This window comes from Acomys minous, assembly GCF_964271855.1.
Source record: "Acomys minous genome assembly, chromosome: 10".
NCBI classification, from domain to species: Eukaryota; Metazoa; Chordata; class Mammalia; order Rodentia; family Muridae; genus Acomys; species Acomys minous.
Window position 1 is genome coordinate 3,641,706 of NC_140491.1, and position 17,061 is coordinate 3,658,766.

Below are 17,061 nucleotides of genomic sequence, written 5' to 3' on the forward strand. Positions count from 1 at the left end.
GTGCTGGTCTAACTGTATGTCTACATGCAGAAGAATGCAAACAGACCCATATTTATCACCCAGCACAAAACTCAAGTCCAAGGGGATCAAAGACCTAACAGAAAACCAGATCCATTAAATATATTGGAAGAGAAAATGGAGAATAGCCTTGGTCCTTGAAGAGGACCTACACCTCCTGCTCAGATGTGGTCAGTAGGCAGCACAGTCTCCATGTGGGTCCCATAATATGGGGTAGGAGATTCCTGGAACATGGAGTCTATTGTACATTCATTGATCATCTCCTCTTGGCAAGGTAGGACAGCCTTGCCAAGCCACACAGGAAGAGGATGCAGGCATTCCAGATAAGAGTTGATAGGCTGGGGTCACATGGTATGAGAGGAAGGCTCTCTCTTTCTGATGATTAGGGGAGAGGGGAAGGGGATGAAGAGTGAGACCAGGAGAAGTTGAGGGAGGTGGCTACAATCCAGATATAAAGTGAATAAATATTCTTAAAAAGAAATGCTCAAGGAACTTGGTCATCAGGGAAATGCAAATCAAAATGACCAAGATACCATATTCTCTATCAGAATGATTAAGATTAAAAACTCAAGTGGTAGCACATGTGGATGTGTGGAGCAAAGAGAATACTCCTCCATGGCTGGTGTGAATGCAAACTTGCACAACTGCTTTGGAAATCTGTAGGTTTCCAAGAAAATTGGGAATAGATCTACCTCAGAACCCAGCTACACCACTCCTGTGCATATACCCAAAGATGTTCAACCATACCACAAAGACACTTGGTCAACTATGTTCATAGCAGCTTTATTTGTAATAATCAGAAACTGAAAACAACCCAGATGTCCCTCAACCAAATACTGGATAAAGGAAATGTGGTGATTTATACAACGAAGTACTACTCAGCTACTAAAAACAAGGAAATCATAAAATTTGCAGGCAAATGGATGGAACTGGAAAAGATCATCCTGAGTGAGGTAACACAGTTTAAAAAATGGTATATGTTCACTTATTAGTGGGCATTAGCCATAATGTACAGGATAGCCATGCTACAACCCACAGACCTAAAGCAGCCAAGGAAGGCCCAAGGGAGGATGCTTGAATCTCACTCAGAAGAGGAAATAGACATCTGAAATTGGTCAAGAGAGGGAGCTCTGTGGGAGAGCGGATTCAAGGTGGTACTGGGGTTAGGGATCAGGTGTGGAGAAAATAGGGTGGGATGAGGTGGGGGTTGCAAGATGTGAGGGAGAGAACTGGAAGAGAGGATGGAAATCAGTGAGGGAGCAGTTCTGGGATAAGGGAAGCTCCTGAGACTGTTTGGGGCTATCCATAGCTGAGATCCTTAAGAGTGGAGGATGTAGAGCTTGGAGTCCCCACCTTCCATAGCCAGATAAGCCTTCCAGTGGAGGGAGAGTGGTGCTAACCAACCTATCTAGCCTTAGACCCAAAATTTATCTTGCCTACAAGAAGTGTATGGATGAAAGTGGAGCAGAGATTGAGGGCATGGCCAGCCAGTGACTGGCCCAACCTGAGATGACCACATGGGAGAGAGCCAGCCTCTGAGACCATTAAGGATACTCTGCTATGCCTGCAGACAGGAACCTAGCATAACGGACATCTGAGAGCTTTCATCCAGCAGCTGATAGAAACAGACGGCAGAGACCCACAGCCAAACAATAGACTTAGCTCAGGGGAGTTTTGTACAAGAATGGGAAAAAAAGACTGAGGGAGCAGGAAGGGTCAAGGACACTAAATGAGGACCTGCACAGTCAATTAACCTGGGCCCATGGAGGCTCACAGAGACTGAACCACCAATTTTAGCAGATGTGCAGCATGGTCATCACATGGGCACCCTAACAGGGGGCATAGAGGCTGTCTCTGACTATGTTGCCCGCCTTTGAATCCATTTCTCCTATCTGGGCTTCCTTGTCTGGCCTCAATGAGAGAAGTTTTGCTTAGTTCCATGTGACCTGAGGTGCCAGGATGGATTGGTATTACTTAATGGCCTCACATTCTCTGAGAAGGAGGAGGGGGGTGTGGGCAGAGGTGGGGTATGAGGGAAGGACTAGAGGAAAGGAGGCAGGGGGCTAGGATAAATATTTTTTAATTCAAGTTAATTTTACTCTTAATGTTAATGTACGTGTATATATGTATGTGTGTGTGTGTGTGTGTGTGTGTGTGTGCATAAATATATGCACATATGTATGTATATGTATATGAAAGTATGGAATATATACACCCCAGATACCTTTGTGCCTCTGAATAATCTACTGAGGTAAACCACATTTCAAATAAACAACACATTATATTTGCTCTTTCTTCTGTCTAGAACGACCCACTATCTCTTTCTTATTCACCGTGTTGATATGGCGTAGCACTGAGTCACAATGAAGCCTTCTCTAAATTCATAATTGTCATAAATGTCTCCCTTCTGCTATTTTTCAAATGTCTTTCTATAAGTTTTATTATATTTGTTTTCATTAATTATTTTACTATCTGAAATCACAGACCTACAATTATTATTTAAAAATTGTTTAAATTTTGTGTCTTGTAATTAAGAGAGTCTGCCTCCCATGTGACATACAGAATGAATCCTTAACATGCATATGGATATTTTCACCACATGACACTAATTTAATGAAGTATTTACTGGTTTCCCAACTAAATTATATTCCTGATAGATAAGCTAAGAGTTTAATTGTTGACTGTGCATTCTCAACACTTCCCTGATGCCAGATGTATTACACATTCAGTCAACTTTGATCAGTAATTGATGTTATGTGTCTTGTATCTCTACTTTTCTGCGCTGTACATTTTTATGTCCCCACAGCTAATTGACCTCAAAATCTGAGGCTTCCTGAGAACAAACACCGCATGGAGTCATATTAAAATGCACATCTGGATCATGCATCACAATTTTGGTGTCTGATGTGTTTGTGGGTACGTGTTTAAAGAATGGCACAAGGAATTTTAATGGTTTTGTGAATTGACTTGTCAGAAATCCAAGTCATTGATCATCTTTATAATTCTTATAATGAATGACTCTAACTCATGCATAGAGAAAGTTATAGTTGCTGTCACAGAATATGATTAATCATTTAAGAATTAATTTCAGTTAAATGCTCACAGATAAATTAGATCACTTTTGCCATTTGAATATCTGCTTTGCCTCATCACTTTTATGACTTCTCTTATCTTTTTGTGAGGCTTGTAAGCTTTCTGCCTACAAATTTGACTCAGTAAAACAGACCATTTGAGACACACTCAATTGTTCACATCTTAGAAGAGAAAAATCATTAAACTACTCACCAATTGAACGTAATTTAGCACCCTGCAAGCTTACCAGGCAACACATTTATTCAGCCTAATGCACTGTGCTCTCATTTCTAGCAACAGAAACCAGCTGCTTTTCTGAGTCCACAACAATTTACAGATAAAAATCAATCTGTTTTACCCAACTGGACTGCACAATACCTTATGAGTATTTATGTTTGTAACTTGATTTTTCTCCAAAAGCTAAACAACTTTTTAAAAAAACTTTAATCTATTAAAAAAAATTAAAGTTTTTTCTGTATTTTTAACTAGAAATGCCTTTCACAGAATTCTACATATATGTCTTTACCTTTATTTCCATTTTAATAAAAAACAAACTGTCTTTAAATATCCCAGGCCACACAAACTCTCAATCTTAGTGCCACAGCCTCCTGGTGCTGATAAAATTGGATGTCACCATGTTGAATGCAAATAGATCCATATTTATCGCACTGCACAAAGCTCAAGTTCAAGTGGTCCAAAGACCTCAACATAAAGCCCGACACATTAAAACTGATAGAAGAAAAAGTGAGGGAGAACTTTAAACACATGGGCACAGGAGACAATCTTCTGAATAGAGCAACACTAAGATCAACAATTAACAAATTGGACCTCATGAAACGGAAAAGCTTCTGTAAGGAAAAGATACTCATCACTTGGACAAACCATCAGCCTAGGGAATAAGAAAATATTTTCACCAACTCCACATCCAATTGATGAGTAATATCCAAAATATTTAAAGAACTCAAGAAACTAGACAACAAAAACCAGAATAATCCAATTTAAAATTGGGGCACACATCTAAACAGAGAATTCTCAATAGAGAAATCTCATGTGGCTGAGAAACACATAAGCAAACATTCAATATCCTTAGCAATCAGAGAAATGCAAATCAAAAGTACTTCAAGATTGCTTCGTAAACCTGTAAGAATGTCTAAGATGAACAACACAAATGAAAGCTCATGATAACGAGGACACAGAGCAAGGGAAACACTTCTCTGTGCTGGAGTGCAATGTACAGCCGCTATGGAAAGCAATATGGAGGCTCCTCACAAAATTGGGAATTGATCTGCCTCAATTGAAAATTGGTTGTTATGCCATTCTTGGGAGTATACCCAAAGGATACTCCATTATACCACAAGTGCACTTGCTCAACTATATTCATTGCAGCTTTATTCAATGTAACCAGAAATTGGAAATGTAAATGTCTCTCACCCAAAGACTGGATAAGGAAAATGTGTTACATTTCCAGGTAAATGGATGCAACTAGAAAATATCATCTTAAGTGAAGTATTCCAGACCCAGAAAGACACACACACACACACACACTCACTTATTAGTAACTATTAAGTAAATTATGATGATGCTACAATCTGTAGACCCAGAGAGGCTAAGTAAAAAGGAGGAGGGCTCTGGTGGGGGAAGGGGTAGATATCCCTATGAAGGGGAAATAGACTTTTCAGGTGAACTGGGAATGGGTGGTGAAGGAGCAAGCAGGGTCAGGTTGTGGGCGGGGGAAGGCTAGGAATGGAGGGAAGAGTGCAAAAAGAGATGCTTGGAATTGGGAGGGCTTTGGGAGTGGTGTGGAAACCTGGTGCAATGGAAACATCCTGGAATCTAGAAGGGTGATTCTAGCAAGGGCTCCAAGAAATGGGGCACATAGAGTCTGAATTTGCCATCTCTTGTAGCCAGGCAAGGTTCTCAGAAGAGTAACTGGGTTATATTCTGTTGAGTTGTTGGCTTGAGGCCTCCAGTGGAGATACCCAAGCAACTCAGGCTGATGACAGGACAAAGAATTACTTTGTGCAAACAGACAGCAGAATCCATGGCCTTGGACATTATCCACACAGCTCATTGGTCATAGAGAGGTCCTGCCTGGAGCATTCACCCCTATGTTATAATCTCCTTAATGTGGAAAGGAGCTCCGCAGGATACGCAAAAAGAAACTGGACACCAATCTAGCCACAAAGTCCCCCACCTACAATCTGTCCTACTTGCAAGATGTCCTGGGGCAATGGTGCCAAAGAGCTTGTGGGCGTGGTCAACCAACATCTGATTTCACCTGGTTCCTAAGCCACAGGAGGGAGTCCATGCCCTGAATTGCTTGGATGGTCAAGAATGGGAGACTGATAGTCAAAAGAACTGGGGTGCAGGAGGGAATGAGACGATTATTTAATGATACTCTTAAATACTAATGTTATCATGCCTTATCAAGTTGACATTGACAAGGCCCCCTCCATCACAAAGTGCGAGAAATGCAGAAGCACACAGGCAGATATTATGCAGAGTCTAAACTAGAGGTCTCCACCAGGTCTCTCCCTTATGGCTCTGGGAATCTGACTGAAGACATGGAAGAGAAATTTTAGGAGTCATAGAGGAGGTAAGATACCCAGAGACCATGGCTCACTCAACTCAGAAGTGCTCGTATGGGCTCAGAGAGACTGGACGGGCAAACGAGGAGCCTGTAGGAGCTATGGCTGCTAGATTTATGTTTTTCTGGGATTCCTAACTGTAGGAACCACTGTGTCTTTGACTTCTTTGTTCTTAGGATTCTTTTCCTCCTCTTGGCTTGCCTAATCCAGCCTTGGCGTGAGGGCTTCTATTTTGTTTTTGTTGTGCTTAGTTTTTGTCTCTTGAAGGCCTGCTCTTTTCTGAATAGAGACGGTAGGGGAGTGGATCTGGGGAAGAGGGGAGGTTGGGAAGAGCTGGGAGAGGTGGAAGGAGAGAGAACTATGGTTGGGATATATTGTTTTAGAGAAGTATCTAATTTCAATAAAAATGTTAATCCAGTGACAAAGAAAAAAGAAAACATACTGCCAAATTACAAACCACAAAAATTTAATAAAAATACAGAAAAATAAATCTTACAGTATAAAAAAAGTGATAAACCGAACAAAAACACAAAAATAAGGCAAACCCAGAATATCAATAGTAAAACAAAAACAACCCTAAGTTGCCACAAAAGCAGCCTAGTATAAATTACACAGTCAACACTACTGACAGTAAACACAATGTATTTTTTATAAAATTCAGCTTCCACTTGTTTCCTGTAGCCATTCCTGGCTCTCTACAGACAGACCCACATGACTTTTTTTCATTTTCTGCATGTGTGTGGGGTGGGGTGGGGTGTGCACATGTGCCTGTGAGTGTATGTTCTTGTTTTTCAATAAACCATTGAGTCCTATTAATGCTGAATGCATGCACATGAGTGTAGGGCCATTGACTGGGGCATAGTCAACCTGCCAGTGTGCCACGTTCCTGAGTAACACTGACATCACATCCAATAACAACAGCTCCTCAGATACGAGCCTGGCCTCCTGAGCCCCTGTCTCACTAGATGCTGCCTGGGTAAATCTTGCTCAGGAAACCACAACTTCTGTGAGTTTGTAAGTCCAAAATATGGTCATGTGCATATGACACTGCTTCTCAGCTATCCTCCCCACTTCTGGCTCCTACTGTCTTTCCACCCTACTCTTCCGCGATGCTCCCTGAGCCTGCGGGGAGAAGAGGTATGATATAGATGTTCCATTCATGGCTGAGCACTGCACAGACACTTATTCACTGCATTTTGTGTCTTAATTGGCTGTAAAACACTGGAGAAAGAACCTTTTCTGATAAGGGCTGATAATCTATGATCTTCTGCCTTAATTTATGGTTGGCTGCGTCACCCTATTCGTAGTTGATGCTGTACTCTGTTGCTCTCTACCAGTACTAGTCATCTTCTTATCCTGTTCATCTCTTACAGCATCCCAGGTCCACTTCTGACTGAGTTTTTCTAGTGGTGCCACGTGACTCTTCTGTATGTGTGAGATAGCTTAGGCACCCTCAGCCCGACCCTGGTAGCTGTGCTATGTGCAGTGTCTAAAACCTGTTCAGCCGGTGCTTACTTCCCAGTCTCCTCATTCCTGCTGGAGTGCTTAAAGCAGTCTCTGTAGCAATCACTGCAGACTCTTCTGTTAAATGTCTATTTTTTTTTAAGTTTTCCTGGTGTAGGTCTCTTAGCCTGCCACATTCTGCACTGGAGGCATTGTGGTGCTGCTGACAGTCCCAGCAACAAGTCCAGTTCGTGAGAAAGGAAGTCGGTTAGGTCTTGATCAGTGTGTTCTGAGGACTAGAGAAAACGTTGATGAAATATGTCATATTTCTGTTCCTTTTGTTTCCATAACTAACCAGTCTCAGTCTCCAACATGGATTTTAGGCAGTCATCTTATCCATAAATTGATGCCTTTTCTTTTATATTTTCTTTCAAAGATGCCATGCTGGAAAAAAGCATGAAAAATCTCAATAAGGACTTGATCCCTTTTGCCTTTGATATTCTCAAAGGGTATCTTATAATATACCTTCACAAAACCTGTTAAATTTTGGAAGAAATTAGATGTGGCACTGTCTAAAAACATTTGTTTTTGATGAACTTATTTATGTTGTACAGTTTGACTTCTGAGTGTTAAAATATGAATGCAGTTTCGAATGTATACAGTGACTGGACTCATTTCCAACTTTTAGAAGAACGTTTTAAAAGGACTCCTAGGTGCTTCTTCTTACCTTTGCTCTTATTCTTTGTGTTAGTTGTGAGACACAGCATTTCTGAATCACAGATGTCCCTTCTTCTACCAGGCCACAGCTGCTAACAAGGAAGTCAGGCAGAGCACACATTTGTGTGCTAACAAGGAAGCCAGGACAGAAGGACACAGCCTGGGTGCAAATCTGTGAGCTCTCCAGAGGTGCTCTACAGCAAGCCTGTTCACTAGTGCTTTCAGTGATATCAAGCAAGCACACGTGTGTATTGAGTCCTTTGGGCGCTTAGGAGTCAAACCCAGAGTTTGACCAGAGTTCCCTGCCACTTGAATTAGTCTGTTGAAGTTCCACTTCCTGACTCAGTTTCCAGGTAGGATCTGGAGTACCACACACCAACACAAACAACGAGTTACCGACCTTATAAGGCGTGGTTACAATACATGTTGGTGACTCTGGAAAGTGTAATGAGGAACAAGTTATCCTTAGGAACTGTTAAGAAGAAACATATCTGATAATGGGAAAATTATTTGAGTGAAAATTTCAAAACCGCATTGACATGTGGCCTGCATATATTCATTATAATAGGAAGGAAATCGCCAGAATGTAGGCTTATATTAGAATATATATTTCCCATCTACACACACGGACAATCACTTTTAAGCACATACAATCTTAGGTGTTTGTGGTACTGCAGATTGAGTCTAGGGCTCGTACCTGGTAGGTAATCTCTGCCACTGAATAACATCCTCATCCACAATTTATGAGTATTTACAGAGGACAAAGTAAAATGGACAAAATACTACACTTCAGACATACACACAGCTAAACATAGGGCTGAGTTCTTCTTGGCCTGGGTAAATTTGGAACATAGTAGACATTTTAATGATCAGTCCCCACTGGTTTCAGATAGCTGCTGAAGGTCCTGTAAATGATTGTTCTCAGGCATAAAAGATGAACACTGGCATGGATGAGAAATCAATTTTCCTCGTCACTCTGTGTCACAGTGGGTAACTATGCTTTTATCTATATAAAATATTTTTTATATCTTATTTCAAATTATTTTTGAAACACAAGACTCCGACACAGACACCGTTGCCCAGTCGTGTAGTGTTTGGGACTGTTTTTTACCTTGGATTTTTACTTTTCTTTCTTATTATTCTTTTATTTTATAAGGTAACATTTGCTTTGTTGCTAACTACAAGTAGATTTAAAATGAGGAGAAGATAGCAGGCCATACCACTGTACCTAGTTTCTCTTGTTCAGAGAACCACCAGTCTAAGTACAAGATACAGAAGACACTAAACCGTGGATGCAATTCATGACAAAGCTAGGCCAACACCATCTGACAGATTCCCCAGTGACTGTCAAGGTTATCATAAAAAAGAAATGCAAGTGCCAACCAGTCAGATCAGAAGTGGGCATCATGGTAATACTCAATCCCCTCAAAACGGTCTCGTTGACCCAAGTCATTGAGTGGATCGAGAATCTACCTGATCATGGAGCTAGCAGAGCGAGAAGAGGTGCTGTTTCTCATCTATAGGGGGAAGTGAGTGACCCAGGGATATTTTCCAGCAAATCTGAGGCAACCTGGGCATCTTCCATGCCCTGGCATAGCTCACCTAGACTTAAAAGCCAGGTAGTGCCATCATAGATTTGCATAACTAAAATTACAAACTTTGGCTTTGGTACAAAAGTCACCATTAGGGAAAAGCTTGTCAGGCACTGTGGGGCTTACCAATGTGGTGTCCCAAAGCTTTTCATAAGCTTGCAATGGGAGCATCCCAAAACAGGCACGTGAACATTGGGTGGCTTCCCGTACTTTACGGTTTCAGAGATGCTTCCATCACTATCAGCCATCTTAAGGCAAGTTTAGGAACAAGCTCACCGAGGGACCTAATAACCCAAACTTTCTTATTCTTTCATTTTATAAGGTAACATTTGTTTTCTTGCTACCTACAAATCTATTTAAAATGAGGAGATAGCAGACCACACCACTGTGCCTCGTTTCTCTTGTTCAGAGAACCACCGGTCTTAGGATACAGGACTGAAGTCTATAAACCACTTTTACAGAAGACCTCCAGGGCATGCTCAGCCACTTATTGACTGTCAACCTTAAATTTATACCAACAATGAATGAAATCATGAGGCATTCATAAGAAGCAAAGCCATTGAGAATTTACCCATTCAATGGATGAGTAATCTCCACCAGAACCTGTAAGCTGGAATTGGCTTTCATGAACATGATGACTGATACACTTTAGCACACAGGAAATGTACTAAACAAAGGTATCTCACTATTTGAATGCTATCAATGCAACAGGTGTAAGATGGATGACCTGACCGATAGACTCATCCTTCTAGAAGTCTGCCCATAAAGAGGTGGGGAAATGAGCCTGTCATTACAGACCTTACTACATTTATACTTGAATAGCATGTATAATGAGCCTGTTGAAGGGCTTCACTGCCTGCCATTCATCTCTGCTGCAGAGGGACATGCCCACCCTTTACACGTCCTCCTACATGCTATAGCCTGCTGCCGGTCATCATCTCAGTGAGAACCAATGGGAAGAGGGCCCAGAAGACACCTCATCTGAAGTGAAGCCCCTGCTTAGTGGGTCATGAAGTGGGCCTGAAGCATCTTCCCGGCCTGAGCTCAGTGGCTGGAAAGAGTAGCTTAGTTAATAACTCTGTTTTGAGTCTACCATTGTCTACCTTATCGGCATTAACTTTGTCGGATTCAAAACAAACTGTCGCCTCCATTGAAGATCTTGTAGCCTTCTCTCCTACTGCAGGAAAGAAGGAAGCAAGCCTGTCTTTTGGACTTCGCTATCTTCATCTCAAAGTGCCAATTGTTGCAGAAGAGGAGGCCAACAGTTGGGCAAAAGGCCAGAAAGCAGTTACTCCGCCATTCATCTGTGATGGCTGCAGAAGACCACGGCCGTTTCTGCAGCGCTACCCAATGAACAATAATGACTCTTTGTGTCATCTCAACAAGAAACAGCCGGGGAGGGGTACAGACACAGATGCCACTGCTTGAAAGGAGGATGTCCGCCCTTAGGACCATGCACAAGAGGGGCGGCAGCCTTTATCCAGGGCCAGGAGAATGGAGAGAAAGAATGGCTTTGGGGGATTAGGAGCTGTATTTTGAGACTTGTCTGCCTTCGCAGAAATAGCCTCCTCCTCCTTGATTTCAAAACAAAACGTCCCTCCAGACTCGGCCAAGAAATTAAAAGAAGATGTCTAAAATCTCTCCCTCCCACCTTCTCTCTCTCTCTCTCTCTCTCTCTCTCTCTCTCTCTCTCTCTCTCTCTCTCTCTTTCTCACTCACACACGCACTTACACACGCACACGCACATGCACACATGTACACACATACCAAGCAAACCACAAGAAAGGAGGTAATACAGTTGGTACCCTATGTTCTTAACTTTGGAACCATCCTGTTACAGGCACAAACATTCCACCGGAAGAAACCATGCAGAAGCTGGTGCTGTTCTGTGGCTATAACCTGGATCAGAGTCTGGCTCCAGTTACAGCGCTGGCAGGTTCCACATGGGAAACCCAAGCCAGTGTAGTCTCTTGCCAGTGGGACTCCATTCAGAAAAAAAAATGTTACTGTTTTTCCCTCTACTTATGATCCTGAAATAACTTCTCCACCCCCTGTGTTTTAAAAGATCTGAGAAGCCAACATGCAATGTAAGCAGAAATTTTCAGTCTTTTTTTTCACAGTGAAGCATATTAGTGTGATTAAGCATATGGTGTTGCAGACACATAGTAGGGCTACTTCAGGGAAGCAGGACATTATGCAGGTTTCCTAGGTGGTGTCACCATTGCTATGATGAAGCAGCACCGTGGCCAAAACCAAGTTGCTTTAGACTTTCCCACTGTTGCTCATCACTGAAGGAAGTGAGGAGATCAGGAAGAACTCTGCAGGCACCTGGAGGCAGGAGCTAAGGCAGAGGAGGTGGAGGGGTGCTGCTGACTGGCTTGTTCTTTACGACTTGCTCAGTCTGATTTCTTATAGGGCCTAGAGCAACAAGCCCAGGGCTGGCACCACTCACAAGAGTTTGTGCCTTCCCACATCACTCACCAATCAAGAAAATGCCCTACAGGCCTACATACAGCCAAGTTTTATGGAGGCAATTTGTTAATTAGAGCTCCTTCCTCTATGATGACTCTAGCTTGTGTCAAGTTGACGTGGAACTAGTCAGCTCAATAAATTTGCAGCAAACAAATGTAGATGAGTGACAGAATGCTGTCTACGAAAGGCCCAGAAATATCAGAATATTGACGTTTTGTAAAATGTAAATTAGGGGAGTAATATTAGATGAGAGAAGAAGCAGTGGAATAAAATGAGATCGAGAACAAAGTTTTTTCGATATATCCTGATTAATAGAGTAAGTTTTAGTAGAAAATGTGAGAATAGAATCTTTGCTTTCGTATCTGGAGAGGAGCATTAAGGTGGCTTGTCAAGCTCACATTCACCAGCACAGTTTCACAGATATGGCCACTGTCACCTGCACAGTGTCACAGATATGGCCACTGTCACCTGCACAGTGTCACAGATATGGCCACTCTTACATGCACAGTGTCACAAACATGGCCACTGTCCCCTGCACAGTGTCACAGATATGGCCACTGTCCCCTGCACAGTGTCACAGATATGGCCACTGTCCCCTGCACAGTGTCACAGACATGGCCACTGTCCCCTGCACAGTGTCACAGACATGGCCACTGTCACCTGCACAGTGTCACAGACATGGCCACTGTCCCCTGCACAGTGTCACAGACATGGCCACTGTCACCTGCACAGTGTCACAGATATGGCCACTCTTACATGCACAGTGTCACAGACATGGCCACTGTCCCCTGCACAGTGTCACAGATATGGCCACTGTCCCCTGCACAGTGTCACAGACATGGCCACTGTCCCCTGCACAGTGTCACAGACATGGCCACTGTCACCTGTACAGTGTCACAGACATGGCCACTGTCCCCTGCACAGTGTCACAGATATGGCCACTGTCCCCTGCACAGTGTCACAGATATGGCCACTATCCCCTGCACAGTGTCACAGACATGGCCACTGTCCCCTGCACAGTGTCACAGACATGGCCACTGTCACCTGTACAGTGTCACAGATACGGCCAATATGACAGAGAAGTTACAGAGCTAGATTAGGATTAGACTGTCCTACCACATTCTGTGGTGAATGAGGCTTCTAAATCTTTTAGGCCACTTTGAAATAAGTTAGTCTTATTAGAAATCTACAAAGTACCCTGTTATGTTTTCTGACCACTACAAAGAGACAGAGGGAATAAAATGGTGTCCTTACAGAGAGAGTCAGTGACATTTCCTGTCCACAGAAGGAGAACAAAGGATTTATCGTTTCTCGCAGCGAGACCTAAGGATATTTTCTCCTTTTTTAATGTATAAAATGATTTTTTATTATATATTTACATTTTCTTTTTAAAAATTGTTTATTCATTTTAAATTTGACTTATACTCCCACCTGTGCTCTTCTCCCAGTCCCACTTCCCTCCCTTCCCCCACCCTCTCTCCTATTCCCCAGAAAAGGGGAGGACCCCCCCCCCTCCATCCGCCAAAGCTCATCAAGTCACATCAGCACACAGACTGACCTCTTTCCCTGTGGCCTGGCACGGCGGTCCTGCCAGGTGGGAGTTACCAAAAAGCTGACAGCAGAGTCCGTGTCAGAGACAGCCGCTGCTCCCATTATTAGAAGACTCTCATGAAGTCTGAGCTGCCCATCAGCCACATCTGTGTTGGGGGCCTGTGTCCAGTCCATGCACAGATCTTGATTGGATATTTTCTTTTTATGCAAAACCTTTTTACAAGAACAACTGCATAAAAGACATAAATGTGCCGCCTCAACTTAGACTAAAACCTTACAGTACTTTCTTTGTGCAGCAAATGATGCCACCAAAATCACTGTCTCCAGTACTTATTAAGTAATAATATACATTCTGCGTGCTTAGGTACATATGTGAATACCTATTTGGAAATAGTATACAATAGTGGTCAAAGTAAAATAGCAACATGCCATGTAACTACGCTTACTTTAGTTTTTTGGTTTTTTTCCCCCTCATAATTTCCAAGGTAAAATATGTAGACAAGTATCACATAGGCTTCAGGAAGTTATTGTATTGTTTCTACACATCAAGCCACAGTTTAGAAAAACACCCAAGATCATTTTCTCTGGAATATCAAATTGCTTTTCAGTTCTCATAAAACCAGAGTCAAATGCACATTCTCTCATCTGACTTTCATCTCATAAGTAATGATCATTCTTTCTTAATAATACAATGATACAAAACTTTATTTCATTCTGAAGAATGTGCAAACAAATCAATTACATAACATGCTTTGCAGACTGCTTTCATCTGTGTAGATTATGATCTATCTCCTGGCTGCATAGCAGAATTATGGTTTAGCTTCTTTACATAAAATTATAAGTTTAATACATCTTGTGCATTGTGAATTTTGGATTCTGTCTTACCACTAAGATTTATTCCAAAATATCTTTATACAATACTCTAGCCACAGCAAACTTACTGTCAACTGACAACAGAATGACAGAGTACCATTTAGAATACTAATTGTGAGTTTTTTCCCTAGGAAGAGATGTTATGCACAAAAGACACCAAATTATTAGAAGTGTAGGTTCTGAACCCAAACTGAAATACATAGCAGAATTTATAGAAAGAAATTAATGAGCTATATCTATGATGATTAGGTCTCTGGGGGGACAAATCCATCCCTAAAAAATGCCTGTGTGTCACTGTAAACTTCCAATTCCTAGTCCTCATGAAATATTGACAAGGCTTTGCAAATCTGTAGTAATATGGAGTCGCACCATTAATAATTAAGAAATGGCAAATGTGCTAGAAGTCTGAGTCATCTTGCTAACCTTATTCTCTTAGCTATTATAAAAACGCATATGCACATATTTCACATATATAGAACTCCGTAATGTGCAGCCATAAAAGAAGAATTAGGGTTTCCTTTATGATTTGTCTGGGCATATTTTCAGTCTATCTACTGAGTATAAAGAAGTGTGAAAAGTCTTATTTCTCAAACTTCCTATCTCCATAACACAAAGTGATTTTCTCTGCATGCAACATTTTAAGTGTCACCTGAGGAGACTTCTAGAGTGACCCATAGTAATGAGCCATGAGACAACTTCCAGATGGCTTGTGGGTTTATTCATTACTAGACAAAAATCACAGTTCATTAATAAAAATGTGAAGAAGAAAAAAAACCAAGTCAAGCAGGATTGAAAGCAAAAGATGTGCTTTATTAACAGACTTGAAAACCAGAAATCTTCCATTTAGGTTAATAATGAACTTCTCTATACACCATTTCAGACCCAGAAGCCCAACAGCTAATCAGGATATTAAAGGACAGGGAGAGTATATCTTCTGATTAGTCTTCTAAGTGGCAGAGTTGAACAGTCTACTATACACTGATACTCAGCCAGCCATCTGGCTTCCACATGAACAAGCATGTGCCATTGCCTTTAAAGATCGTGTGATCAGCATAAAATTAGAATGTGAGGATGGACATTTTCTTCCTTCTTTTCTTGTTTTTTTTCTTTCATCTCAAAAATATGTTATGTCTTAGACTTAGTTTCCCTTAATAGTAGAAATTTGGCGTCTTCTGCTAATGATAGTTAATGAGAGAGAGGAGCCATTTGCAGGCCAGGCAGAGGGTTCTCACCAGAGTCCTCACTTAAAGGAGTCTTCACAAAACTCAAGGAGTCATCAGTTGTTAAAGCTACTCAGCTTAGACAGTTTTGCTAGGTAGCTTGAGATGACTAGTACAACATGTGTGTTCACAAAATCATGCTACTCTCATTAATTTATACGTGTAAACCATACATCTTAACAAAAGGCACTTCTATATTATTCCCAAGTATTTCATAGAGGATTATCAGGAGAAATAAATCTTAATTTCCTTCTATTCAAATCCTTCCCATAAAGAAGACAGAAAGCAATTAGTTAACTTTTATTAGGATATAAGAAACAGCAAAGCAATACTAATTTGAAAGAATCCTGTAGGATGCTTCAGTTAAGATCTCTGTGAGTTCAAGGCCAGCCTGGTCTACAAAGTGAGTCTAGGATAGCCAAGGCTACACAGAGATACCATGTCTCAAAAAACAAAACAAAACAAAAAAAGATATATTTAGAGTAAGGAATTAAGCATTTAGTGAGAGAGTGATAAATGGTAAAATGTAACTTAGAGAAACTAGCATGAATAGGAAAATCAATACTATCAAGTAAGGGGCCCGGAAATGAACTAAATCAACATATACTTGTGTTTATTATTTTCCACAATAGTGTTACTGTGGAAACGTGAAATGTATTGGTTAAAACATAGAGATGTGGATAGAGAGTTGGGCTAATGAGAGCCTTTGCTACTAGGACCTGACAGCCAAGGTGACCGGATAAAAAGAGTAGCCTGGCCCAAAAAAGTCACAGAGTCAGTTTGTTTGGGTCCCTGCCAGTTCCCAAAAGGATCCGCTGAAGAGCACCTGTAGAAAAAGGTTGCTCCTGTGTAAGCTGGTGTACATAATTTCAACAAGCTAAACTGTAGCAGGTGAGAACAGCCTTGTATCACCTTCCACTTTTTCCAGAGAAATAACCTGAGATTGTTCCCCTCAGACAAGCAGCTCTTGCCTCCTTTGCTTTCACTCCTTATAGACATGGATCTATAAAGTCAAGAGCCACAGTCTAAGGTTTGCTTTTGATAAATTAATAAGACTTAATGAAGCTATCGGTGGAGGAGTCTCATTTACAGTTGCAATCTAGCTGTCAAGAACAATAGTCCTCATTCAGTGTTCAAAACTATTGATGAAAGGGCTGGACCTCACACTTAACTTCTCAGAAGCAAACCTGAGACTCTAGCACTATAAAGTAGCATGTGCCAACTACATGTGCTGTATAGTTTTTCTTGGGGACACATGAGCAAATGCTTATTCATCCCAGATGTGGTACCAACAAAAGATGAAAAGAACAATTCTATCATGCCTAGTTTTATGAATGGATGAAGTTAATCAGAATGAGCTTACATGGATATGGGATAAGCTTTACTTTTAGGGGCTGATGATGCAAAGGTAACTGGACCATCAAAATACCTACCCAGTATGGTTGGCAAACTCACAAAACTGCATACCTGGATTTCCCTGCCCAACATGCAGGCAACTCCACTGGAGCATCTCTT